At 39.4% G+C, this 6,435-nt stretch overlaps 1 protein-coding gene across 9 annotated transcripts in view; it reads left to right on the top strand.

Moving 5' to 3' along the window:
• The first annotated feature begins 3,129 nt into the window (after window positions 1–3,129).
• Window positions 3,130–6,435, top strand: part of cacna1da (calcium channel, voltage-dependent, L type, alpha 1D subunit, a) — an 81,749-nt gene continuing 78,443 nt past the window's right edge. For all 9 annotated transcript variants that reach the window (XM_061727156.1, XM_061727155.1, XM_061727163.1 and 6 more), the window contains exon 1: window positions 3,130–3,358. The gene's annotated coding sequence lies outside the window, so the exon portion shown is untranslated. The remainder of the gene's footprint in view (window positions 3,359–6,435) is intronic.

The raw sequence follows: 6,435 nt of genomic DNA, 5'->3' as shown, positions 1-6,435 counted from the left end.
AAAAAATGCCAGGGAAAGGGATTTCTTAGACGGATGACACACAGGCTCCTTCTTCATATGCACTGTTGTTTGTGTAGACAGAGAAGTATCTAGCCATTTCAGAGAACACAAGAATAAATTATTCCTTTTTAAAGGCTAACACTGATCTATTCTGGCAGAAGTATCTGGCTGAGTATTTATGTACGCGTTGCACTGCAAATATTTGAGAACACAGTTTTACTTTCTTCTTTTATTCATTGTTTTTGTTAAATTTGCTTCATATGTGACACATGTTAACTGAAATTATTTATTCCACATTTTTGTGACTTATAGTGTATTATACATTCATTGGCCACTTTATTAGGTACACTTGTATATTTGATAACCAGCTGAGTTTATCAGTTTATTAAGAATACTCCTCACTTCATTAGGTATTTCAGCCTGAGTGTGCATATTAGGCTGACAAGTTATTTTAAATTGACTCTAAAAAAAACAACATTTGTGGCCCTGTGTCCATTGTGTAAATCATCTCTCGCCCGATGTCAGCTGGTTTATTCTTCTCAAAAACATAATATACGTTTATTCTATCCTTTCCATAAATTATTTGAATGCATTTAATATCCATGTCCTCATTCGGAGATAATTTTCTTTCTTAACTGTTTCATTGTATTTGCGTTAACCTGTTGAACTGCCGGCTAAGGCTACATGATGCTAGCACCACCACTACTCTTGACGCTAAATGCATTGCCTTTCTTCCTAAAAACATGGATCTGGCCATTGTGAACAGACACCCTATCAGGGGCGTAACATCAAGGTGATAGGCCCTGGTGCAGGTATTTGTTTTGTGCCCCCCACCCCTGCCTGAAACAAAGCATGCACACACACACTAGCACACACACATGTACACACACATGCACAGGGTCCAGGGACTATAGATAACTGCTGATGTCGACCATGTAGGCTAACGTGACTGGCCACACTCACCCTGCAAAGCAGGTTAAGGCGGGATGCTTGTTTTTTTGTCTCGCTTGCAGTAAAAAACGTATCTAATTTTGTCATTTTTGTCTTTACATCATCCTTTTTTTTTCTCTTTTGTTTACCGCTTTTTTGTTTGGGCTAGCTAGCTAAACGTGATGCTACGCTGTTTTTGTCGTCTATTTTCTTTTGTTTACTTTTTTTTTCTTGCTGAAAACTCACGACACGTCATTGTGTCATCGTGTACTTAACATGACTGACAGGTGGCCTTTTCAGGTGATTGGACTATTCCATTCACAAAGACGATTTTTCTTTCTTCTCTCTCCTTCATGGGCCCCTGACGGCGTCTGGCCCGGTGCACACACAACAGTTCCTTGTGTGCGTTAAACTACTTGGCAATAAACTTCTTTCTGATTCTGAGTCTGATTCTGATATATCTTTCATCCCCGTGATTAACAGGTTCCTCTGGATTTTACTTTGCATTCCAGGTGTACCACAGTACCGATCCAACAGGTATAAACACCGGTCAGATAAAAAAAACATGTGACTTGGAAAGACTAGGCCACCATCAACAGAGGACATGCGATATATTGTGGAGTAGGCCAAGTAGGAATGCAAGTGACTGACGTGTCGGTTTTGCATTAAAATCTTGTTGATCCAAGGGCTTATTAACAATTCAGCAGCCATCTTTGCTGTTTTCAACTGTGGTTCTTGTGGGAGTTTAGCCCTTCTTCTACAACCCAGCAAAGTGGGCCAACTCCCTAATATCTATGTTATGAGGTGCGACTTTCAAATTATGAAGCTGTTGTTTATTTATGGTTTCAAGAAAAATGTATTTAATATCTACCACACTCATGAACTGACAAAGCTAATAACCAATTTCAGTCCAGGCTAACTGTACCCAAGAGTTTCATGTTTGGGAAACCATTGCAGGTTTATGATTAATCCTGTGATGATCATAGGTATTAGAACAATCATGAGCACAGCAAAATTTGCTATTATTTTGTGCAACAACACAAATGTTGTGGTGTTTCTCAGTTTTCATTTAAGGCAGGAAAAACTAGTTCTTTACCATCAGATAGCTATGATTCATAGGTACAAGCTGATTAGATGCTGTTTTGTATTCAATGGGTTTTTTTTAACAGGAGGTTTGGTGTTGTTGTCCAGCTCGATTTCAATTTACCATCAGTGGTTATACTGCAGTCATAGGCGGTGATTCAGATCTGCAACTCATCATTGTATCTGCCCTGTGATAACCTGCAAAGATACCTAGGTACTTACAATGTTTCACAACACAGCTTGATTTTGTTATCGGCAAGATGATGGCATCCACCCCACTGGATGGCAGCATCTCAAATTAGAGGATTTTCCTCAACAGTTTTGTGGTTAAGTCATTGATTTGCATCAAAAATGTCCATGAAAAGAGAAACTTATGAGAAAAAAAATAAAAAAATAAATAATAATAATAATAATAATAATAATAATAATAATAATAATAATTATTATTATTATTATTATTATTATTATTATTATTATTATTATTATTATTATTATTATTATTCGGTTGATGGTCAATTTGTCTGTTGTGTCTGCCACAATATTAATGAATTTATTATTAGTTACTAGTAATGGACAGACAATAATGTAATATGATTTTTTATTTTTAAGTAGTTACATCTAATTAGTCTTGACATTAACCATAATGCTGATGCTGACGTAACCCAGAATGAAATTAAGTCTGAGCACAGAGTAAAACTGCAGTGTTCAGGGTTAACAGGTGGTGATAACAGTGAGCAACAAATGCATCAGTTGAATATTGCATGCATGTTATGCATGTGTATATATTCATATAGTTTTTGCTATTTTAGACGACACATGAGGTGAACTAAAGTTCCCTCTTTTTTCTGTGTCACTCACAGGTTTAAGCTGTTATGCAAAATGTGATCTCAGATGGATTGAATAACCGCCGAGGGAGCAATTCTGTATGATTTTACACTTGAAAAGGGGTCCATTTTTTAATAATGAACAAGAAGCAGGTAACACTTGTCAAATCAGCTATTTAACCTGTTCAGGGGCAGCAGAGTCGGGGCCAGGAGGAGTAGGAGGAGGAGGAGGAGGAGGAGGAGGAGGAGGAGGAGGAGGAGGAGATCTCTTCACTCTTCACTGGCAGCGGACGAGGATGCTCTGTTGTCTGGTGCGCACTCTTCTGTCTCCAGCTCTCACGGTCACCATGGAAGAGCTTCATTAACGCACACACTGCTCGCGTCTCTCCCCTCCTGCCGCTCCGGGAGCTGATGAATCTTCGGTCGAGCCCTGGACCGTTGTCTTTGTCGCCCTCGGAAGCTCTGGAGCCGCGTTACCGAGCGGAGAGGACCGCGGCTGGACTGGGAAGTCTTCAGGAAAGGTAGGACGCGCTGCGGCTTCTGCCTCTTAAGCCTGAATTATGGTTCTGCGTTACATCGACGCAGAGCCTGCAGCCAGGCGGGGAGGATGGTGCTGATGCTCGTTATGGTCGGAGGACAGCAGTCATTAATGCACACTTTCCCCTCCACGTCGTCGCGTTTAGTACCTTAAGAGGATCTGGGATGGGGGGGGGGTACACTATACACAAAAACATATTTGAAGAGAGCCCAAACTGGCGCTGGCTGCGGTCATGTGGACCGTCCACAATTATGCCGCGTTCCATTTGTCCTCGGAAGTGGGGATTTCCCAGTTCCCAGTCGGAATTCTCAACTGGAACGCCCCTCGAAGTGGGATTTCCCACTGGGAAAGTGGGAGAGACTTCACCACCCCCGAGTTCACATTCCAAGATGGCTGCCCCGGTTGTAAACAGTAGAAGAGAGCTCCGTAAAAATTCGTAGCACTTCTTTCTAGTTTTGGTCACACTAAATCAGTCGTATACTTCAGCATATATATGCTGCTATAGTGTACTTCACATTTTTCATGTGGTATATGCGAACTACAAACTTGTTTTCCGACTTTGTAACTGGAACGCTGATAACTCGGCTGTGACGTCATTCCCAGTTCCGAGTTCCGAGTTCCGAGGTAAATGGAACGCAGCATTAGTGAAAGAGCACCCTGATTGATATTTGTTGTAATAACGTTGCCAGCTGTTTCTACTGAGTACCGATCTGGCGGCTGCGTTGTTCAGTTTTCAATATGAGCGCCTGGATTCAGACTGTCATTTCCCATCGTTCTCTCTTTTACATTTTATTTTTATTATTATTATTATTATTATGGGGAGGGTGGGGGTGGTTTGACCATGACTTACCTCCGTGGTGTCCAAGGAGAAACACGAGGACGCTCAATGAGGGATTTTGTCACGATTCGCTCATGGAAATGTCACTGTTCATTTTCATCATCGACGACATCGATGCAGCGGAGAAATGAACATTTCAGAAAAGACGTTTTTAAAACGCGTCGTTCACCGCCGAGCTTGCAGCACCCTTGGCCGCATTAAGGGAAAACGGAGCACAAAGGAGATGTGATGCTGCTGGCAGAGTGCTTTCCCTGCTTTCACCAAGATGTGGAGTCATGCATTGCAGTAACAGTCGTATCACATAGTCAATAAGAAGATTAGTTCTTCACTGCAATGTGACCTTTTCTGATTCTTCCTCTGTGGGGGCCTGCTCGCAGTTCAAGGACTTACACAACTGAGAGTGGCATGATCCCAATTTTACACGCTTTATTTGTGTGTGTGCTGGAGTGAGCTGCAGCACCGGCTTCAGCTTTTCCATGTGCCCAATTCTGGATTATATACCAATGACACTTACAGCCAGACCAACCTGCCATTATTATTATTATTATTTTTTTTTAAACATTTATTTATTAAGAATTTTGTTCATATAACAGACAATACAGAACAAGACAACAAGGCACATAGTAAGAAAAAAAAAACCCATCTGTAATGAATAGTGATAAGTGTAGAATCCAGTTGTTCGTGACACAGTATACAGTCCGTAGGATTACATTGACTAATTACATTGTTTAAAGGAAGAAAGCAGAATGAAATCAATAAAATTATTAAATAAAATAAATTAATCATTACTTTATTAAATCAAATTAGATTAAATCAAGGGAGAAAAAAAAAAGAGAAAGGGAAAAAAAAAACTCAGCCTCAATCCATCTTATCACCCTTCCATCCGTCAACTTCTATATTGTTATTCTGAAGGAAGTTATAGTGGTCCAAATTTCCAAAAACTTGTCAAGTCTGTTCTTTATTGTGTAGCTTATCTCTCCAAAGCTAAGCAAAAAGTAATTCCCTTCAACCACTGGGATGTGGCACAGGGTGTATCTGATTTCCACGAGCAAGCTATACAACGTTTGGCTTCTAGAAGCCATTATTATTTTTACCTTATAAAGATGCATTCTGTTAAATTGCAGTTATCAACTGAGTGACAATTTGGGATTTTTTTTTTTTAATCAGTCAAAAGTCCACATGTCTGACAATTCAATTAACCTAAAACTATAGTCACAGTTAACCATCCATCTCTGTCATCCAGAATTTTGAAGAATCCACGGTCAGCAGAAGTCTTGCTCTGTTTTGAGAGCTTGGACAACAGTAGGCTATGTACAGTAATTACCTCTTGTTGCCAGTTTATGGATGCTCAGCTTTTTTTGTGAAAGTATTCTGCCTAGAAATCAAGTTGGAAGACACTTATAGGGCCTTTACTTCTGTTCACCTCAATGTTAATCTAATTCTATAGCAAGAGTAGATTGAAAAATGTCTCAACAGCACTATCGATATATTGTGTATGTCATACACTACCATTGAATTAATATTCATGACAAATGTTGTTAAAAATGTATTCTTTTGAGTTAATCTCTTTCTTTTTTTTAAAGTATTCAACACCAAAACTGCTCAGCTTACTTGTCAGAACATTTTTTAATCCTGTCTGAATGTTGAGCATTTTCTTTGTTGTAGTCAAGTGTAAGGACCGTATACACAGAAGACTGTTTATCTTGCCTCAAGAATCATTAAGAAAATGTGACTTTTCTGAATTCTAGTGCTCTTATCCTTTCTGCGGTCCAAATGCTGATGGACAAGGGGGCACTTCCAGTGCTTGTTGTGTCCATCTGTGTCTTATACCAAACATGAATTACTTGTGATCTTTCAACAGATAAGTGCAGTTAAAAAAACAATCTGAGATATTTGAGTTTGAGATATTATTGTTCTGTTGATAATGTCAGAAAATACTGTGGTCTGTTATCCTCAGAATCACAATTCCGTCTGCATATAAACAGTAACAGCATTGTAAAGCCAACCAACATCCAGCACCTATTTAGACTGTGCTGAATCGTACCCGTGTGCAAGATACGTTTTAATATTGTCCTCAGGAACACACCTGGAATGTTTTGTGGTTACTTTTTGTGTTATTGTGACAGTACAATGTTGAGATAATTCATAAGCAGACGAGAGATATCCATAGTCATGGTGTAAATGACATAAACACATTAAAAAATTGTATGATCCCACACGTA

The sequence above is a fragment of the Cololabis saira genome, chromosome 8, assembly GCF_033807715.1.
Source record: "Cololabis saira isolate AMF1-May2022 chromosome 8, fColSai1.1, whole genome shotgun sequence".
Lineage (NCBI taxonomy): Eukaryota > Metazoa > Chordata > Actinopteri > Beloniformes > Belonidae > Cololabis > Cololabis saira.
This window is presented reverse-complemented; position numbering and strand designations above follow the sequence as displayed.